Raw genomic sequence first — 20,015 nt, 5'->3', positions numbered from 1 at the left:
GCCAGCAAGAGAGTTTCAGTTTTTTTTACAAAAAACATCATAGCTGTCAAAATTTCTAAAGAATATTGTCAAATGAATCAGTGGACATACAGAGCAGAGTTCTGTGTCCCCCCCCCCCCATTCAATTTCTGCTCCTTTTTGGAATTCTGTGTCTTTATGGGACAAGGAGCGATAGTGAGAACACAAATTCTTTGTAGGGCTACCCGTGGGGAATTCCTGAAGGTTTGGAGCAGGGGTAGTCAAACTGCGGCCCTCCAGATGTCCATGGACTACAATTCCCAGGAGCCCTTGCCAGCATTCGCCAGCGAATGCTGGCAAGGGCTCCTGGGAATTGTAGTCCATGGACATCTGGAGGGCCGCAGTTTGACTACCCCTGGTTTGGAGGGTGCAGTTTGGGAAGGGGGCTCAGTGGGGATGCATCTGTAGAGCAGGGGTAGTCAAACTGTGGCCCTCCAGATGTCTGTGGACTACAATTCCCATGAGCCCCTGCCAGCACTGGTAAGGTAATTCTAGTCCAAGAACATCTGAAGAGCCACAGTTTGGCCACCTGTGATCTAATGTGTCATGTGAACATGCTTCAGTTCTGGCTTCTGGCTTTAAACTTCTGTTTGGTTCTGCAACCCTAATTCCTGGTGCAGTGGTCATTGGATGTCCTATCTGCTGGTTGTTTGGACTCCCTCTGTGTAATCTGCCTTGAGTCCAAGTGAGAAAGGTGGTCTATATGTCATAATATGTTCTGTATTTTTAATACTCATTAACTGTCTCATTGATCTGTCAAATTTAGTGTCACTTTTTCAGTCTTCATGCTATTTTACAAGCAGGGTCTTTAGGAGACTGGCCATGCAATCCAAAACAGTTAGGTCCTTCTGCATCCATGGACGTTAACGTGCTTATAGAAGGTATAACTCAAGGCCATTGGAAACATTGGATTAGTGTAATTTTTAAAAAATGAGCCATGATAGGCCAAGGGGTCAGAATTGCTCAGGGAGGGCTCTGCTTTCAGGTTGTTAGAACAAGGGAGGTTCCTCAACCAAAGCATCCTTTGTAGGCTCTGAGGAGCAGTAATCTGTGGCCAAGATGACAGAAGCAGCATTTGCCATAAGCAACTCCCCTTGCATTGCTATTTTGTACTCCTAACCTTGGGCTTCGTGGGGGAAGAACACTATTATTTTCCTCCTGACAACCAAGCATTACAAGCCCAAAAATGTACTAGTCCTAACTGAGTGGAAATTGGCCCTTGCCCATCTTCAAGGGAATATTAGACCACAATACAAAAATTGCTTCTGGGGTGGCTGGGAGGCCGAAGAGGCTTTCAGATGCTTCCCCGCCAGTTATTTCTGTGAGCCAACCCAGACGTGACGATCCATTACTCTGGAGCCAGAAAGGTGCATTTAAAAAGAGATGACATAGGGCAGGGGTGGCCAAACTGTGGCTCTCCAGATGTCCATGGACTACAATTCCTATGAGCCCCTGCCATGCGGATAGGGGTTAATGGGAATTGTCATCCATGGACATCCGGAGAGCCAGTTTGGCCACCCCTGCCCTATGGGCTTCTCCCACAAAGAGAGGATTGCTGACTCCCAGTTGGGAAATTCCGGGCGCTTGGGGGGGGGGGGCTTGAAGGGCGTAGGGCCTCAGCAGGGTCCAGTGGAGTCTGCCCTTGGAAGCTGCCATTTCCTCCAGGGGAACTAGTCTGTGCAGTCTGAGATGACACGTAATTTGGGGAGATCTCCATTACCCGCTTAGAAGTTGGCAACCGGAACAAGCGTTGCGTGCCTGGACTTGCAGGTCGCCAAGGATACATTTTCGGATTGCCATTTGCCTGACACCGCTGGTGCTCGCCTTCAAGAAGAAGAAGAAGAAGAAGAGTTGGTTCTTATATGCTGCTTTTCCCTACCCAAAGGAGTCTCAAAGTGGCTTACAGTCGCCTTCCCATTCCTCTCCCCACAATAAGACACCCTGTGGGGTGGGGGAGGCTGAGAGAGCCCTGATATCACTGCTCGGTCAGAACAATTTTATCAGTGCCGTGGCGAGCCCAAGGTCACCCAGCTGGATGCATGTGGGGGAGTGCAGAATCGAACTCGGCATGCCAGATTAGAAGTCCGCACTCCTAACCACTACACCAAACTGGCTCTCAATGCCCCCTCTGATTACTGGGGGGGGGGAGGGGAAGTGATTCCGCACAGCATATTGATGGAACGTCTGGGTAAAGACGCAGAAGTGACGTCGCCACCTTGGAAGACCCGGAAGTGGCATTCAAGACCCTCCCCGAACACACACAGGGAGAGTGGAATAGTGTGATCGCTTAGGGTTGTGCGCGTTAGCATCCAACTCGGCCGTTCCAGGCCGCTGCAGCCAGCGTTGCGTTGCGGGGGGGGGGAACGGCCGAGTCGGATGCTACTGCGCACAACCCTAAGCGATCACACTATTCCACTCTGTGTGTGTGTGTGTGTGTGTGTGTGTGTGTGTTCGGGGAGAGTCTTGTATTTGGAGCAGCCGTTTCCCCTGGGCTTCCAACAGCAACAAATCTGTCTCCTCCCCATCAGATCAGTGCTCTCCTGAGGTTCCTTTTTATAGAAATGATGATGGAAGGAGGGGTGGGGGAAGAAACAGTCAGTGACCAAAAAAAAAAAAAAAAGCCAGCTAAACTTTTGCCGGCCCAGATTGGTTTACTGTGGCATGAGGAGACCTGGAGAGCACAGCTGCAAGGTTATAAATGTCCAGGCGGGCAAACACGAGCGGCATCCCAGCGGCTCTTGCCAAAATTCCAGGCAATTAGAACAAACAGCACTTTCAGCTCTTCTGCAAGTTGCTGAGGTGGAGAAGAAACACGGGCAGAGACGGGAGGGAGGGGGGAGCGCTCTCTTCATGACACCCCCCCCCCTGCACCCTTTACATTTCCTGCATTCAGGATGTCCATTCAGGCCACAGCAGACCACCCAAGGTCTCCAACTGTTGTTGCCAGCCTCCAGGTAGGACCTGGAGATCTCATCTGGCCTCCATTCTGTGGAGACCGGTCCCCCTGAAGAAAATGGTTCCTTTGGAGAGTAGACTCCACAGCATTATGCACTGCCCTCCCCACCAGGCCCCAGCAGGAATTTCCCAACCTAGAGTTGGCAATCCAGGTTCATACCTACTGCTGTATTGTCAGTATTGTCAATATGCCTCATTTCCAGATGTCACCTGTGTAGGGTGATTCAAAGAGTAGTGCGGGAGCTTAAATTTCTGGAATGACGCACCCTTTCCATCTAGGTAAAACCTGGTTTCTTTGTTCAGTTCCTCCAAGCATGGAAGTAAATAGTAGAAGCAAGTAGTGGAACGATTTCAGATAGACGAGCTGCCTGACCCTAAGAGCCTCCCTTGGAATGAGCCTCACTGACCCTGGTGGAATTTGCTTCCTAGAAAGTATGCAGAGCTGCCGTCAATTCACCGTCTGGAGAGGCATCTTGGTGAACACGCCATCCTCAAGCAGCACTGAGAGTGGCGGAGAGGCAGGAGACAGGCAGATGTGGTGGGAGCGGCGCAGGAGAAACCCCCTGAGATCCCACTAAACCAAGTGTTCCCTGAGTACTGGGTCCTCCCAATTCTTCAGCATTAGCATGGACTTCGTAGGAGAAGAAGAAGAACTGGGTTTTATATGCCGTGTTGCTCTACCAGAAGGAGCCTCAAAGTGGCTTATAATCACCTTCCTTTTGCTCCCCCTGCAACAGAGACCCTGTGAGGGAGGTGAGACTGAGAGAGCCCTGAGATCGCTGCTCGGTCAGAACAGCACTGGCTCATGGGAATTGTAGTCCATGGAGATTTGGCAAGCCAAGTTTGGCCACCCCTGCTCTATGGCCTTGTACTTGACTGAGACCTGTCCTCAGGCTCCGCCCTCAGAATCTCCAGAAATGTCCACGTGCCACGCAGAGGCCCTCCCACTGAGCCACAGCCCATCACGAAGGAACCTCCGTCTCGAAGTGCAGTGGGGAAAAAACTCAGTTGCCTCCTCATACCCAGCAAATCTTCCACCTAAGAAAGTGGCTTGTCAAAAAGAACAGCACATGTGAGATCCTCATCAGTCCAGTGGGCTGCATCCTGTTCCACGAAGCATGGTGCTTGGGGCCCCTGGCTTCCTGGTCTGGGCGACTCTGTCCCGGGTTCCCCGTGAATGCAATATGTAGGTCATTGGTGCATAGCAGTTAGAGATGGCGAGCTTGCACTGGGGTTTTGGGCACCCTTTCTAGGGATGTGCGCTTCGGCTCGGTTTGGCTGTCTCGGCGATCACTGACCGGTGCTATGGCGCAGAGAGGAGGGGTGGTGACAGCGCAGCAGCTGGTGCCACCCCTCCTCTCCACGCCGTGGCGCTGCCCTCTTATGCTCCGCTTTGGGCTTTGGTGATCGCCAAGGCAGCCAAGCTGAAGCGCATAACCCTGACGGCAACATCTAGTACAGAGAGCTGCTAATTCCACTTTTTTGCTGAATGAAGCTGCCGTTGTCTTTACAAGGCATTGTAGGTCGAAGTTGTTGAGCAAAGATAGATTCTTAGCCAAGGTGTTATAGTGGCCGGTTGCCTTGTCGGTCACATCGGTCCTTGGCTAGAGAGTGGAGCTGGTGGGAATATGAATCACTTCGCAGGGTTGTTGTGAGGCTAAACCAAGCTGCACCTTTCAAAGGTCACTGACCTCAATAGACTTAGGAAGGTATAGCTGCCCTTGGGAACACTGATGTGGGTTCTTTGCGGGTCTGCAGGACACAATGAAGTATGTTATTTTTTAATGCGTCCTGTTTTTTCCTTCCAGGAAGTGCCTAAGAAATTAACTGGAAAAGATCAGGTTGGCATCAAGTTGTGCGTCTTGCCAGCATTACCGAGCGTGGCACTCAAATCCGACCCGTAGTTTTCCTTCCTAAATGGTGAACGGCCTAAAGGTAAAGATTTTCTCTTGGGGTATAAAGAGCGGGTGTTTCTAATGCGGAATCGGAAATTGGGCTCTTGTGCTTTGCAATCACTATTCTCGCATGTTTGGGTGGTGGGACTCGGATCATTATCAGCAGAGCAATAAAGAATACCCAGAACGCATCACAGGAAAACGTTTCCCCATGGCGGTTTCTGCCACTACTCTGCAGCCTCCACGTCCCTTCGATGATAACTTTTAGTTGTGTTTTGTGTTGGTTGAGCTAATTTGAAGTGGGCATGAACGGCTCATCCAGGATTCATGTGAGATGATGGGAGAGCTGGTATGGTACAGTGGTTAAGAGGGTCAGACTAGGGCAGGGATTCCCAACCAGAGGTCTGCGGGGAGGGGGGGGGGTCCGCAGCCTTTTCCCTCCTGCCTTAATGGACTCAGCCACAAGCTAGGGAGCCAGCTGCTTCCATTGCTCCCCTCCTGAGCATGAGTGAGCTCTCTCGTGGATTCTGTGCCTGGGAGGGGGCGGAGCCTGCACGCCTACTCCCGCCTTAACCCGCCTTCTGTCTCTCCCCCCTCAGTCCTCCTAAAACCTGCCTATTAGCCCAGGTGGGGGTGGCACTTCCAGGGGGTGTAGTAGGGGGCATGGCCAGCTGACAGCAATTATGTTGGCATTGAATGCCACCAAGTCACAGCTGATCTTTGTCAAGGGCCTTTTGAGGCAAGGGAGAAGCACTGGTGGTTTGCCATTAGGGCTATGTGCTTCAGGCTGGAATGGCCACTTCAGCGGCCGAAGCGCACAACCCTATTTGCCGTGGCCTTCCTCTGCAAAGTCTTCCTTAGTGGTCCCCCACCCAAGTACTTTCGACCTTGCTTAGCTTCCGAGATCCGCTGAGTTCAGGCTATCCCATTCTGCCTTCCCTTCCAGTAATCCTCATAAAGTCATTAATATTAAAACCAGACTCAGGGTCACCCTTGTTCTAACGGCAGCCTTCTTCAGCTGTTCTGCACATCCACCCATGAGCATGGACAGATGTTCTCAGCAGGGTCGGGCTGGGCTTGAAAGGTGTAGACTGTCTTTAGATGATGATTCAGCCAGTTGGTTTCTTTTATTCTGCCAGTCTTTTTGTTGCACTTTCAAGCCAGTGGTAGATCACCCCTCATCCCTTAGTTGTAAATCAGGTTGCCAACCTCCAGGTGGTAGCTGGAGATTTTCTAGGGTTATAAATTACCTTCAGGCAAAAGAGATCAGTCCATCTGGAGAAAATGGTGTTGTTTAAAAGTGGACTCTATGGCATTATGCCCCCCATTGAAATCCAGCCCCTCCCCAAAGCCCGCGCTGCTTAGGAAGATTTTGCAGAGGAAGGCAAATCACCAGTGCTTCTTCTCCCTTGTCTCAAAAGCCCCTTGCCACGGTCCCCAACCCAGAGGTGGAAACTTTTGGCCCGTTTTCAGTGGCATCCTAGTAAAATGTGTCTGCTACATGAAGTTGAATCTCGTTCTGGTGCCATAAGTTTTATGGTTTTATTGGTTAAGACAAAAAAAAAGAAGGCAATTGACTTAAAATATCAGCGTAAAGTTCTCTGTGGGCCCTAATTGAGCAGGAAAGTGTTTTAAATAAATAAATAATACTCCACCTTTCTTTCCAATCAGGACCCAAACAAAGTTCTGTCTTCCATTTATGTTTGTCCCCTGTCATATTTCTTCATGGAAAGTATCAATAGATATTTAAAGTGGTTTGGAACAAGAAGCAGTGAAAACTTTGGTATGAAGGAACTTGATTGGCTAAGGTGCTGAATGGTGTAATTCTGAGAAGATTGCCTTCTGTGGCATCTGGGAGGGAGACACAGAAAGGGAAGGAGTGCTGCCTTCTGTAGATGGTGTGGAGTCAGCTTCCTGCTTGGCTGGAGAGAATGAATAGGAGGCCACAGATGGTTGCTAGGCAACCCTTCTATAGAGCTCCCTCCTCCTCCTGTTTTGCTTCTGATGGTTGCTAGGCAACTGCCCACTTACCTTCTCCAGTTTCTCCTCTCCGGGAATGGTTAGGAGGCCAACTACTTGTAAGGAGGAGAATGCAAGCGAAAGAGAAGGTGGGGATTTGGGTTAGCCAAAATGTATTTTGTTGTGGGCTGGAGTTTCTTGTCTCCTACCCTAGAAACTGAACCCTAGGTTCTGCTATCAGTGGGATTAAGCAAGCCATTTCATCTTTTTGTACAGCAGGATTGAAATTTGGGTTAAAAAAGAAAAGGATTAGACACACGTGATTTCCATGTCATTGACCCAATGTTTGTTTTATGTTGATGAGGAGTTTGTCCTTTGACAAATTAATAATAGTTACTAGCACAAAGATTGACGAGTTGATATATTTAAATAAAATCCGCAATGATCCTTTGTCGCTGTGTCATGATGCCAATCCTGGAGCCCAAGTGAAGTGGATGAGGATTGTTCAACATATTTTGCTTCTGATGATGATAGGTGACCTTCAAGAAATGTGGATCCCTAGGATGTGATGGTCCCACATTTGTTGTGTTGTAAGCTGGTAAAATGCGGTATGGATTAGGGTTGGGCAGTTCAGCATCCCACAGCACGGGGGGAGGGGAGGTGCATCTCCCCTCCCCCCCATGCCGCGGCACTGGCTGCTTCAGGCGCAAACAGCTGCTGTGGACGCCAAAGCGCCCAATCCTAGTATGGATCCTAATTCTGTCAGGTGGATCGATAACCGGTTGACAGATCATGCCCAAAGGGGCAGTTACCCACCAGGGCTTCTGAGTGGCCCATTGGGTGGGCAAGTTAAAATACTGTTGTTTCAGTAGCAGCTGTTGTATCCTCTCTCACTTCTCTTTCCGCTTTTCCTGTGCACCTCAGCTCCCCTTGTTCATGTAACTTCGCCACCTGCCGCAGGCACTTTGTGGCTGGTCCCACTTCCCGTGGCAGCTGTTTTGTGGTTGCGCCTGACTCCCTGGGTCAGAATTCCAGCGATGCCCATGAGCTCATGAGGCGTGGGGACCTCTGCAGTATAAGCAATAGTTTCCATGTGAAGTTGCACATGTGGGGTTCTTCACCCCTACAATTGATTGGAAATCTGTCACCATTCGAAAGCAGTTATGATGCCAGAAATACGCTATAATGCAGGGGTAGTCAAACTGCGGCCCTCCAGATGTCCATGGACTGCAATTCCCAGGAGCCCCCTGCCAGCAAATGCTGGCAGGGGGCTCCTGGGAATTGTAGTCCATGGACATCTGGAGGGCCGCAGTTTGACTACCCCTGCTATAATGCCTCGCTTACAAACATCTCGGTGGTGTAAGAAGGGGGAAAGACCAGCCTGTCTGAATCCGAATATAAGAGTCTTGGGCAGCCTTGATTTATGCGAAGATCCTGCAATTAGGTTTCAACCCATTTTTGCCGCACCTTTGTAATTTGTTAAGGAGCAGGCATTCTATTTAAAAGAATTATTAGGACCTGCATCATGTCTTGTATGCTTGCTTTTTTGTAATTTTTTAAAAATCTAATTTTAATGGATGTAATTTTCATTCTTCACGTGATCATGGGTAAATAGCTGTCAAACACAAATTCCAGATGTAAGAATTTGAACGTGTACATTTTGTTCTAGACAAGAGTTTTTAAAATTTGTTTCTGCCAGATAAATATGCCATATTCCATCAACAAAGGAAGGAAATTCCTCAGAGCTAGTAGCAGATTGCCTCACTGTTTATTAATATGTTGATATTTAGTAAAGCAAATATTTCATGTTATTGATTTAGGCCAGCTAGATTTTTAGCAGGTGATTTGTAGCATGCAATTATTCTGTAGGTTCTGCAGTTCCCACAATTTTCTATGCTAGAATTAGTGCTTTGAGGAAGGTAAACAACAGACTGCTGCTGAAGGAAGGAAGTAATCTTACAGATTTTGAGATATTTGGTATTCCTGCTTTAAATATGCATGCTTCTATATAGAAATAAATAAACAGTAAATGCAAGCCTTAGATTTGTAAGGAAAATCAGGCTTTGAAGAAAGGAGACACCTTTCGTAGCTGCCATCTTTCTCCGGGGGAACTGATTTCTGTCATCTGATGCTCAGTTGGTATTCTGGGAATTCTCCAGGGCATACCTGGATGCTGGCAACCTGAGGATACTTCATGATTAAAAGGTTAGACTGAGCATTACACCCACACCCATTCTTTTTTTAAACATCTGGACTGGCAACTGATAGTCCCTTTAGGCCAAATGGTGCTTTAGGGGCAACCGGTTGCTGACCCCTAGTGTAGGGAATCCTGGAATCTGAGGGGGCTTGTTGGCTCACCAAAGAGTAGTTCCTTACATGACTCTTAATCCCTGCCCTGAAGAAGCCAACCTAATGGCAAAGATGCACAGAAGCCGCAGTCAGGAGGACTCACAGTAGCACTTCAAAAAACAAAAGCAACTGGTCTTCTTTGTGTTACGTCACCCTCAGATTATCCCCAAACCCTCCATTGACCATTCTTCTTGTGAAAAAGACATCTTGGGATCTGGACTCCCTGCTTCTTTTGCTTCAAGAGTCCAGACTAGCCACAGCTGAGGCCGCTCCCTGGCCAAGAGAGTCCGTGCACGTGAGTGGGGTCCTCTGGGGGGTTATAAAAAGGAAGATGACTGTGAGCTCGAGGCCTGCTCTCTGGCGTGTTGATCTCCTTCCTGGAACTGCGTGCTCTGATTCCCTTCTCCTGAGATCATCTCTCCCGAGTGATTCTGAGGACAACACCGGTGCCTAACCGGCAGTAGAAAACCACACTTGGAGAGGTACAAATGAACCCTCCGGGAATCTCTGCTCTCCAGGTGAGGGAAAGGTGGGAAGCAGCCTGCAGCTTCTCTCCGGAAGATTTACACAAGGAGGACTTAAAACGGCTTTGGGACTCAACAACCTTTGATTATGATTGTTTCATCTTTTTTGGGGGGGAGGGGGGACTAAAAAGAAGCCCCTGGTCTCTTTATCATGTAAATAAATGTGGGGTTTTTCTCCCATCAAGTCACAGCTGACTTCTAGTGACCCTATAGGGGATTTGTCATTCAGAGGTGGTTTGCCTTTGCTTTCCTCTGCTCAGCAGCCTTGGTGGTCTCCCATCCAAAGACTATCCCGTGCCAGCATGGTTGAGACCAGGGTAGGCTGGGCTATCCCGGTCCAGGCTTATAAATAAGGAAAGCCAAACAAAAGATTAGCTGTCTGCCTGCAGGGCAAAACAAGACCCTACTTGTGGCCTGCTGGCTTCTCTGGAAAGAGTCTCCTGCATGAACTGAGTGAAGTTGTCCAGGTTCAGAATTGGGCAGTTTGAGATGTGACTTTGGGTATCTCTTCCTCCTATGTTTTGGGACCTTGGTTCAGTCCCGGTTCTGTCTCCCAGAGCTCTCTCACCCCCACCCCAATCTCACGAGGTGCCTGTCATGGGGAGGGGAGGGGAGCGCACGGCTGCTTTGAGGCTCCTTCGGGTAGGGAAAAGTGGGGCGTAAAAAACAACTCTCCCGCTCAATAATTGGCAGGCTCAGGAAAAGTGTGCCATTCTCCCCAAAATGTTCTTCTCTGGCTTGAAATATAAGAAGAGATTCTGAGCATGACGACACTGAACGTTCAGCAGATGAGACACCCAAAAGTGACTTTCTTTGTGTGGAGAATTTCTGTGTTTTAAATTCTTCATAAATCTGTAATTGGTTTCTGTAAGTTATGTGACCAAGCAAGGAATCTTCTTGGTTTAGGTTGGTTTTCTGAATGACCATCTCTCTCTCTCCACTCACCCCAAGGGCTACCTTTTGTTTACCACCTTCTAGTTGTTTCACTGTATAAGGTGGCAAACCTTATTTCTCCCTTCTCTAGGTATCTCCTGCCTCGTGGAACAGACTTCCTGAGGGCGTTGGGGGGTGGTGGTGGTGGATCATCTTTAGAAGGAGATGCCACAAGTCCATTTTGCTTGTGACGGCTTCTAAAGGGGTCTCCACCTGCAGGCATTTTCCTGGGGAGGAGAACTGTTGGGCTTTTGCTGTATTGTTTCAAATCTTAACATTGTAGGCCAACCTCACCCACAATGGAATGGGAGGCTGTAAATATTTCAGTAAATAAAATAGTTCTCTGCAAGTATTTCATGTACGATTTGTTTTCTTTTGGGTTCTCCTATTCAAATCAAAGATCCGTTTGTAGGGCTGTGGGGGAAGCAACTGAGTTTTTCTACAGCTTTCTGAAGCTGAGGAGCTACAGTTTGCAGATGTCATTGTGAGAAGGTGCCTGTATGCATCATCCTCAGGCCTCATGTGCCAGTGTTGCGATAAAGGAGAAGTGGGTACATCTTCCAAAAGCTCACCAAGACTGATTATGCATGGGGCGGGAAGTCCAGGCTGGTGGTAGCAGGGCAAATCCATGATTGTGCAGAATACTGCCACCATCCTGGCTTCCTCCCAACCCTGGTCCGACTCAGGCCCTTAGATGGCTCGCGGTAAGGGAACACGGAAGAATCCGTGTTCCATGGTCGCCATCCGAGGCCAGGCCGGGCAACCTCATGCACACAGGAAGGCCAGCTCTTCCCCCAACCTACGGTGTCCTTGCAGGGACACCAAATGACGTGGTCCAAATGGGGCATTTCTCCACCCCCCACAACGGTGGGATAGCAGCATGCCACTCTCCTGTCATTTTGCGGTGAAACTTACAGCCCCGGGGTTGTGCATGTACACACACAATGTTAGGGCAGTCTGTGTGTGCCAGGGAATTCCTTCCCCCATGCGTTCTCGGAACCAGCCCGGCACAACCACTGCTGTGCTTAATCGGCCCAAGAGAGCTCTTAAGTACCATTAAATCAAGTTCACCTGGTACTACTCTGACCTTGGAGAGTCATGCTTAATTGGAATAAATGGGGGTACTGTGTAAGCTGGGCTAGTAATTTGACTTGGATTCAGGATGCTTTGGGCTGATCCTGCGTTGAGCAGGGGGTTGGCCTAGATGGCCTGTATGGCCCCTTCCAACTCTATGATTCTATAATCCTGCGTTGAGCAGGGGGCTGGACTAGATGGCCTGTGTGGCCCCTTCCAACTCTGTGTTTCTATGATTCTATGATCCTGCGTTGAGCAGGGGGCTGGACTAGATGGCCTGTATGGCCCCTTCCAACTCTATGATTCTATGATTCTATGATCCTGCGTTGAGCAGGGGGCTGGACTAGATGGCCTGTATGGCCCCTTCCAATTCTATGATTCTATGATTCTATGATCCTGCGTTGAGCAGGGGGCTGGACTAGATGGCCTGTGTGGCCCCTTCCAACTCTGTGATTCTATGATTCTATGATCCTGCGTTGAGCAGGGGGCTGGACTAGATGGCCTGTATGGCCCCTTCCAACTCTATGATTCTATGATTCTATGATTCTATGATCCTGCGTTGAGCAGGGGGCTGGACTAGATGGCCTGTGTGGCCCCTTCCAACTCTGTGATTCTATGATTCTATGATCCTGCGTTGAGCAGGGGGCTGGACTAGATGGCCTGTATGGCCCCTTCCAACTCTATGATTCTATGATTCTATGATCCTGCGTTGAGCAGGGGGCTGGACTAGATGGCCTGTATGGCCCCTTCCAACTCTGTGATTCTATGATTCTATGATCCTGTGTTGAGCAGGGGGCTGGACTAGATGGCCTGTGTGGCCCCTTCCAACTCTGTGATTCTATGATCCTATGATCCTGCGTTGAGCAGGGGGCTGGACTAGATGGCCTGTGTGGCCCCTTCCAACTCTGTGTTTCTATGATTCTATGATCCTGCGTTGAGCAGGGGGCTGGACTAGATGGCCTGTATGGCCCCTTCCAACTCTGTGATTCTATGATTCTATGATCCTGCGTTGAGCAGGGGGCTGGACTAGATGGCCTGTGTGGCCCCTTCCAACTCTGTGTTTCTATGATTCTATGATCCTGCGTTGAGCAGGGGGCTGGACTAGATGGCCTGTGTGGCCCCTTCCAACTCTGTGATTCTATGATTCTATGATCCTGCGTTGAGCAGGGGGCTGGACTAGATGGCCTGTATGGCCCCTTCCAACTCTATGATTCTATGATTCTATGATTCTATGATCCTGCGTTGAGCAGGGGGCTGGACTAGATGGCCTGTATGGCCCCTTCCAACTCTGTGTTTCTATGATTCTATGATCCTGCGTTGAGCAGGGGGCTGGACTAGATGGCCTGTGTGGCCCCTTCCAACTCTGTGATTCTATGATTCTATGATCCTGCGTTGAGCAGGGGGCTGGACTAGATGGCCTGTGTGGCCCCTTCCAACTCTGTGATTCTATGATTCTAAATCTGCTTAAGAGCCAGCTTGTTGTCGTGGTTAGGAGCGGAGGCTTCTAATCTAGCAAGCCGGGTTTGAATCTCCACTCCCCCACGTGCAGGCAGCTGGGTGACCTTGGGTTTGTCCCAGCCTTGATAGAGCGGTTCTCACAGATCAATAATATCAGGATTCTCTCAGCCCTACCTCCCTCACAGGGTGCCTGTTGTGGGGAGAGGAAGGGAAGGTGGGAGTGGGGGAAAGAAACCAACCGTTCTTATTATTCTTTATCCTTTAACATGAAAACACACAATATCAGATGTGACTGTGGTATGTAGCAATATCATACTAACAGCTGTCTGGTTGGTCTCCTGCAGTGTGGCCAAACCCTGGAGTTTCTGCTGAATCCTAGAGTGATGTCACCTCACTTCTTGGTTCACCCTGGAAATGATGTCACGATCGCCCAAACCCCCTCTCCCTAAGCCCAGTCTTCTGCTGGGTGCCAGCCAGTGGTTCGTCATTGCCAGAGTGCTTCGATAATACGACCCAACAGGTATTGAGGCGTCCTGATTAGGGTTGGGTGCTTCGGCCACCAAAGGAGCTCTTCCAGGGCGCTGGCTGCTTCGGGATGGAAAGGCTGCTTTGGCGGCGGAAACGCCCAACCCAAATCCTGACGCCTTGCTAACAGCCTCTCTCGGCATCCATTGTGAACGGAGGCTGTTAGAAACCCTATGTTTCCCGTTAAGCCAGCTCTGTTGTTTAAATATAGATTACTAATGAAATGCCTTTTTATTGCCTTCTCAGTGAGTACTTTCTGTACGAAGTTAATTTGCACTGTTGTGTCAATTCTGTTTAAATTCAATCAAGTTTTATTTTTTAATTATGTTTTCTCCACATTAATTCCCATTTGATTTGTCATCTCCTGTGAGGTACTTAAGGGCTTTTCTCCCTCATCTCATTGGTTTCACCTGAAATTAGAGGCCTTCCCCATTATGATGAATTAATTTGGTCCCCATTCAAGCAGGGATTGTTTTAATAATGATGAATTGCACCACGTGTAGATAAGAAATACTCAATTCCTATGATAGTAATGAGCAAGAAATGAAACAATGTTCTAAAGGTAGCAGATTGAATCACACTGAACTGGCATCCTTTTGTTGGGAGGTTGTTCGTGGGTGTTTATCGGGAGGCAGGTCTCAGAAACTCATCAGATCTCAGAAACTAAGTGGGGTTCGGCCCTGATTGGTACTTGGATGGGAGATCACCAAGGAAGTCCAGGGTTGCAGTGCAGACACAGGTAGAAGAAGAAGAAGAGTTGGTTCTTATATGCCGCTTTTCCCTACCCGCTTTTCCCAATAACAGTCTCCAGGTCAGGAGAGCCATGTATGTTCATGTGGTTTGGTCCTGACTGCTATGTATTTCTGTGAATGGTGCCAAAATAACATTTTCTACCCTGTTCTTTACCCTAAGTAGTAAAATGTGCTTCTGCAACATTACGAACTTCTAACACCGAAGAAGCTGTGTTAAACATTTCCCAATGTAGTTTTCTGAAAACTCACAAAAAAGCCTTATCTGTGGATTTGCTCAGAGCCCAGATAATCTTGGGATGTAACTCTAAAAATGTTCTCATAATCCCGATTTTTCCCTTCCTGATCTCTTTTGGCACCTAATGGCGTGCGCTCTTTAGAAGAATTAATTCAGAATCATGACCATTTTCCAAAGAATGTTTCAGGAGGAAATATTTCTTGGTCTGTGGTAGAAGAACTAGATTGGAATCCAGTAGCGCCCTAAAGACCAAGATTTCCAGACTGGATACTAAAAGAGGCAAAGGTTCCTTTGTCAACTCTGATGAAGAGAATTTTGACTCTGTAAAGCAGAGGTAGTCAAACTGCGGCCCTCCAGATGTCCATGGACTACAATTCCCACGAGCCCCTGCCAGCGAATGCTGGCAGGGGCTCATGGGAATTGTAGTCCATGGACATCTGGAAGGCCACAGTTTGACTACCTCTGCAGAACAGGCATGTTGCTCTCTAAGGCGCTGCAGGACTCTAATGGAGCACTTTTAAGGTTGGTCTGTCTAATCTTCTTTGGAACTTCAGGTCCGGTAAAAAGGAGAGTCAGGTCTTGAGGAAACAGTACTCAGCAGAGGTGCTTCTTAATTTCATTTGGTTGAGTTTGCTTCGAATTTTCCTCCCTTCCAATTAAGATTGGAGCGTGGAGGAGCAGAGGCTCTTGCCCGTTGGGGAAAAGATGGCCATTTTGTTGACTTGGTGACTGCATTTGCTCTCTCAGCACCCCCTGACCGCATCTTACGGCAGCACAGCCAAGGACTGCACATGGCTGCATTTTCAAAGGGGGAAGATGGCCAGACTGACAGATGCACGATTTCTTCCCGCTTGGTTGATTAAAATTCAGCTGGTTAATAAAGACTAGCTGTTATCTAACCTATTCATTATCAGGCATCATCCGTTGACTAAACTGGTAATTATTTCTGACATCATGCATATTAGGTAATCCATAACTCAGCTGAATTATTTTTCCTCCCATTTTAAATACATAAGCAGGGTGTTTAAGATGGCGATAGGTCCGTCCCTCAGTTTGTGCTTCCATGTGGAACGATGCTTTTAATCACCACTGCTGATCGCCTGAAGAGAAACAGGGAATGTACTCATAAGTTTACGATTAATTAATACAATTTTTTTTTTTAAAAAAGGCCTCCTCTCTCACAGATACCCTAAAATGAATGACGTGTGACGTGGATCATTACTCCTGTCATCTGGATTCTCCCCTTGGGGTAGTTAAGCTGTTGGAGAGCAAAAATCCGTCTGGTTCGTATTTTTAAATGCGGCATGAGATGTTCTGTTGAGAGCTAGGAATTCCAGAGTCCTGCGTTGGGTTATAATTTTCAGGTCTGCCGTAGTTAAAGATAGTCAAGGACACCCGACCGACCTGACCATGGGCCTTGTAAGAATCGGCGCTAGCTTAAATTCAGTAATGCCACAGATTGTGATTTGGACTTGAGATGCAGGATGAAGCCAGATCCAGGGGGAAGCCAGGGAGGCATGCGCACCGCTGCAGCTAGCCCTCAGGACTATTGCCACAGGGCATGGCTACCCACCCTGTCAGCTGGGACCCAGAAGTGGGCTACGGATCTCTGCAAGTGGGTAGAGGGCCAGCCCTGTCCTTTGTATTGTTCTCCTTTGCATTTTGACCTTGAAAACTCTGCCTTCTATGCTGTACATTAGTCAGTCTTTTTTTTCTTCTGTGCATAGACAGGTTGGTCAAGCAGAATGTGCCCTTCTGGTTACTAGAGCAAGCTTCTTAGAATCGTAAGGGGGATTAGAGGGGATCATGGAGAAGGAGGGGGTGTCACCTCCACGTGCAAAGACTGTGTCTGTCGGGTTGCTTTGCGTTCATAGCGGGGGGTGGGGGGGGCTGTGCCTTTTGTGTGACGTTTGACAGTTTCTCAGAAACACTTGCTTAGCCACTGCAGAAAATGGAATGCGGAACTTGGTTGGTGCCAGCATCACAGTTTGTGCAGGGCAGCAAAAAACCTTGGGCTGCCCTTGGTATGATGGGTCATCATACCAAAAGTTACACATCTTAAAGAAAAAAGAAAAAAAAAACCCTCCAGTTAATCAATCTGCCTTTAGACTAGAAGAAACTGGATGGACAAAAGGAAATATCACTTCACACAAAACGATAAAAAATGTGGAATTCGCTGCCAGAGGATATAGTGATGGCCACAGGAACAAACAGCTTGAAAAGGGGAGGAAATGGGAGAGGTCTATCAATGGCTACTAGCCATGGTGACTGAGGAGAACCTCCCCATTCAGAGGCACTAAACCTCTGAATCCCAGATCCAGGAGGCAGCCTCGGGGGAAGGCCTCAGCCTCTCTGCCCTGTTGTTGGCCCTCCATAGGGCCTGGTTGGTCCCTGTGTGAGACAAGAGGCTGGACTAGATGGACTATTGATCTGATCCAGCAGGGCTCTTATGTACTTCTTAATAAAAAGTGGATGGCACAGTGCTAGAGACGAGAGTTGCTAAAATGTACCTTGCAGTTGACAGGTGCTTGGAGGGGTGGGGATACCAACCATCTGAATTATGGATTCATAATTAAGTTGAGTTACGGATCACCTAATACACTCCTCGTGGCATGTGGCTACCATCTGCTACTACAATCAATCTCCAGACAACCAAGATCAGTTCCCCCAGAGAAAATGGCTGCTTTACAAGGTAGACTCTGTGGCATTCTACCCTACTTAGGTCATTCCCCTCCCCAAAACGTACACTAACCAGGTCTTTCCCAAGCCAGAGCTAGAAGCCCTACAATGTCTATTGGTGAGCCTGTCCTCTGTGAATTCACCCAGGCTCCTTTTAGCCCCCTCCAGGATGGTGGCCAAATTTTGACAAGTATTTGTGTGAAGTACTTGATTCTGTCCGTTCACTTTGTTTTGTGCTCTAGTATTGAGTTCTAGTTCTAGTATTGAGTTCTAGTATTGAGTTCTAGTATTTTTAGAGATGGAGAAAAAGTTCTCACTCTCCAGCTTCTCCATGCCATGCTAAATTTTAGCATCAGTTGTGGTTTATGTTCTAGCATTGGCATAACGGTTGACCTGAGGGATGGCTGGCAAATGGAATGAAAGGTTGGGATGCATATAAGACGTGCCTTCCAGTTTTAGTCAGGGGTCTGTGATTAAAGGGGGGCAGTAGCTCTCAGTACCTGATCAGCAACTGTGTCGATCATTCAAGCAGAAAAGGTAGAGGAGACATAGCAATTCCTGGAGTGCTGGAATTGAAGAGCATCTTTGCCAAGTCTCTGCATAAAATAGCTTCTTCTTAAGTCAGTCTCTCATTAACTCATTTTTATGACAGTACCCACTAGTAAAAGTGGTATTTTGGGGGGTGGGAGCCTTTCCAAATTCTAACAGGGCTTCCCTTCCCTTCCCTTCCCTTCCCTTCCCTTCCCTTCCCTTCCCTTCCCTTCCCTTCCCTTCCCTTCCCTTCCCTTCCCTTCCCTTCCCTTCCCTTCCCTTCCCTTCCCTTCCCTTCCCTCCTCTCCCCTCCCCTCTCCTCCCCTCCCCTCCATCCCTTCCCCCCAAAGGTGACAACAAACTTCAAAACAAATTTGCAAAATTCACATTTCCCATGCGAAAATTTCTCCTCATCAATCAGAAATGAATAGCATGGGAGAAAGAATTCTGTTTTTTAAAAAATACTTTAAAAATCACCATCTGGTCACCTATTTTCTCACCATAGGTGATCAGGAAAATGCAGGTGGTGTCTCTTTACAAAATTCCTTTGCAGACTTCCTTTTAGAAAAGAAAATTGGCTGCCTAACAGTTACGTAGTTAGAGTAACCTGCTAGTAGGGACTCCCTTTCGCCAGTTCTCTCCTGCGGCACTGCTCTTCTTGAGACGACTGAGGTGGGGGACCCTCCCTGACAAGGACCGACACTTTTGTTGTCCTGATCCTTGCTGCAGAGGGGATCAAATGAGTCTCCCAGCTCCTCCCCCCAGAAAGAAGGCCAGGGATAGCCTTTTGAAGCTGAGGGAAGGCCCAGCAGGAGGAATGTCACAGAGGCACATGGACACCAAGAAGGGTGCTATTTCGAACGCGGCACGTGTCATAAGCACATTTGGCTGTCTGTCACAGTGTTATTTTTAGCTCTTTGGCACAAGTGGTAGTATCTGGGGGGAGGGTATTTTATTTCCTTTACAATTGGGTTAGGGTGGGTGACGTGCTCAAGAAAGGTGTGGGAGGAAGCCAACAGGTGACCTTTTTTCATGAGAAGTCCCTGTGATTGCCTCTGTCTGGTGAATGCTTAAAAGTCAGGAATGGTAAAAGCACAAAATGGGAGTGCCAACAAAATCATCCAAAAGAAGTGGTCCAAAACATGCAGAACTAATGAGAACTATAAACCATCTGAATAGCCAGGGCTTTTTTGGTCCAGGCCCCGACCTTGTGGAATGAGATCCCGGAAGAGCTGCGGGCCCTGACAGAGCTGGCAAAGTTCCGCAGGGCCTGCAAAATGGAGCTCTTCCGCCAGGTCTTTGCTTGAGGCCCGGTTCGGGAACATCTGGGGCCCCTCCTGCGGCCAACGCTGTACCATTCTGCGAGGCTACAGCCTGTGAAGATTGACTGTAGATGGGGGAGGAATGGGGATTATGCTGCCTCTTGTGTTTTATGATATTAAGGGATTTGTGATTGGTTTCATGGGGGGGGGGGTAATCTGTTTTTATTCAACCAGCCATGAATCCACGGAGAGTGGCGGGATATAAACATAAACATAAATAAAATAAATGATACTGGGATTTAGTATGGCAATGGGAGACAGAATAGCAGGGATGCACAGGTATGAAGCTGTCTTGATACTAATGTGCAGTAACATTACCATGCATGCGCGTGACAAAAAAACCCATGATGAATAGCATGATGGGACTTTTTATTGAATCCTGAAGCAAACGCAGAGAGCATGCATCAAACTGCATTCAGGGAGTCAGAAGGAAGGCAACGCCAAAGAAAAGGCCCTGCTGCAGAATAATGACTGGAGCAGAATCGCAGAATCCATGGAGGATTCAAGACAGACAAAAGAGGAAGGACGTACGGACTGCGGAAACGGTCTGCGGCTTCTTGGAGCACATTCCCTTCCGCTTTCAGCTGCAGCGGATCCTGTTGCGACTGAGCCACGCCGAGGGGGGAGATCCTTGTCATTAATTCTTCATGGGCCCCACCGTCTTAATGTAATTGCAATGGAAGTGAGCTTGAACAGCTCAAAACAAAACAAAACAAAAGCCATGCTAGGAATATTCAGATGTACCTAGGACAGCACCTTCCTGGAGAGCAACCTTTTGGCTTTCTGACAAATGTACAACCACTGGG

General features: G+C 48.3%; 1 protein-coding gene across 8 annotated transcripts in view; it reads left to right on the top strand.

Moving 5' to 3' along the window:
- Positions 1-20,015, top strand: part of ZMIZ1 (zinc finger MIZ-type containing 1) — a 410,316-nt gene that overhangs the window by 103,654 nt on the left and 286,647 nt on the right. For all 8 annotated transcript variants that reach the window (XM_077350898.1, XM_077350892.1, XM_077350896.1 and 5 more), the window contains one exon: positions 4,782-4,908. The gene's annotated coding sequence lies outside the window, so the exon portion shown is untranslated. The remainder of the gene's footprint in view (positions 1-4,781; positions 4,909-20,015) is intronic.

The sequence above is a fragment of the Paroedura picta genome, chromosome 8, assembly GCF_049243985.1.
Source record: "Paroedura picta isolate Pp20150507F chromosome 8, Ppicta_v3.0, whole genome shotgun sequence".
NCBI lineage: Eukaryota > Metazoa > Chordata > Lepidosauria > Squamata > Gekkonidae > Paroedura > Paroedura picta.
This window is presented reverse-complemented; position numbering and strand designations above follow the sequence as displayed.